We start from the raw sequence: 1,845 nt of genomic DNA on the forward strand, positions 1-1,845 counted from the left end.
GCTCAGCGCCCAGGTGTGCGGCAGCGACGGCCGGACCTACGACAACATCTGCCAGCTGAAGGCGGTGAGCCGCAAGGCGCTGCAGCACGGCCTGCCCGCCGTCGCCCAGGTCCAGAAGGGAGCCTGTGAATCGGGTAGGAGCATGGCGGGGACTGCGGAGGGGCCCACTGCCCTTAGCCGGCACGGTGCGGCACAGATGCCGCCGTCTGCTGGTAAATCGCCACCCCGAGCGGGGAAAGGCCCGGTGTGAGCCCGGCTGCGGCGATCCACTGGACGCCAGCAGTCGTGGGTGTGCGGCGTGGGCTAAAAAGTACAAATGTGTATGTGTAAGAGAACGTACGTGAAGAGAGCAGCTGCGATCTTAGTGATGCGTGGGGCAGAACGCTAGCAGCCAATTTGTCTTCCCTCATGCTCGTCTTTAATGTTGTCAGCATTAATAAGGACAGTTGTCATCACTGCCACCATGGGGTAGTCAAGGTTTGGCCTCTTGTAATATTCAACACAACGGGACTTGGATGTGAATCCCTTTTGCGGGTGATAAAGCAGAGACACCTGGAGCTGAACCCAGCCCTGGTAGCTGCTTGTTCATACATGGCATCACTACAAGTTGTACAAGATGCTTTCCAGCAGCCAAAGGGGATCCACTGGGCTCCCCGCTGTCATTTATTTCAACAAAAGATTTGGTATCTTCTGTGTAATAATATCTGAAAGTGTTGACAAAGCCTTAATTCTTGACTTTTGCGGTTTTTTTAATCGATTATTAGTCACAAAATATTCAGTAACAGTCAAGTGGAACAGCATCTGTTGAGCTCTGTTAACTAGTCACCCACATAGTCTTCATACTACGCAGAGTAAACCTTGCCCATGTGTGCCATCTTTATCAACAAAACACATTTGCTCTGAGATAGTGACTAGTCATAACATTCAAATTAATCTAGGTATGGGTTGAGCTGGCTTCCAGAAACACTAATCTGACTTCAGTAGAAAGATTCCTGACATATCTCACCTGGAGACTATACCAAGCTGGGCAAGTCTTACTTGCTGCATATGACACTTCCAACCTTGACTTCTGCCTACGGTTCCCTCTTCCCTCTTTTTCATGCAAGGGATAAAACTCATGCACTCCTGTAAGATACTACCTGAGGGTTTTTCCTGATGAGATCCCATGAACCAGGTTTAAGTAGGCACAATTTACTGACCAGCTGCATCTGTCTATTGGGTCATAAGAAGGGAAAAATTACAATCCTGTCTTCTAATTAAGGACATCTTGAATGCAGCATCCAAAATCCCCTGCTACAGTTAGTGTTTTGTTGTTCTCTCTGTTACAGGGGAGAGTTGGTCCATGACTGGATTCTCCAAACAGCTGCTGTTTCACGGCAAAAAAAGGCTTCTGTGATGGCCAAAGACACTACATGACTGTAAAATCTGCTGTAGAACACACTTTTGAAGAGGTAAGATTTACCAAATAACTTTATTTATAGAATAATATCTAAAATATGAAAAATGTCAGTGTTTTGATTTAAACTTGCCCTTTAAGGAAACAGGAGACTAATAAACATGAAAAGTGTTAGGTCTGAAACGTGGAACAGAAAGAAACAAGAGCTCTGTGTGTAGGTAATGTGAATATTTTCATTATTTATGACAACAGTTACAAGGAAGAGGTTGGGGAAAATGTTTCAAATTACAAATAGCGGTCTGTGAATTACTGCTGTTAGACTACAGAATCTTTCATAGTTGTATTGGTATTCCTATTCGTTATCTCGTTCTGTAGTCACACTTGGGTACCTCAAGCAGGATATAGGAAAACAGGGTGAATATGGACAGGTCAATACAGCAATCTTGAAT

The sequence above is a fragment of the Athene cunicularia genome (genome assembly GCF_003259725.1).
Source record: "Athene cunicularia isolate RWA chromosome 4 unlocalized genomic scaffold, athCun1 chr4_part1, whole genome shotgun sequence".
NCBI classification, from domain to species: domain Eukaryota; kingdom Metazoa; phylum Chordata; class Aves; order Strigiformes; family Strigidae; genus Athene; species Athene cunicularia.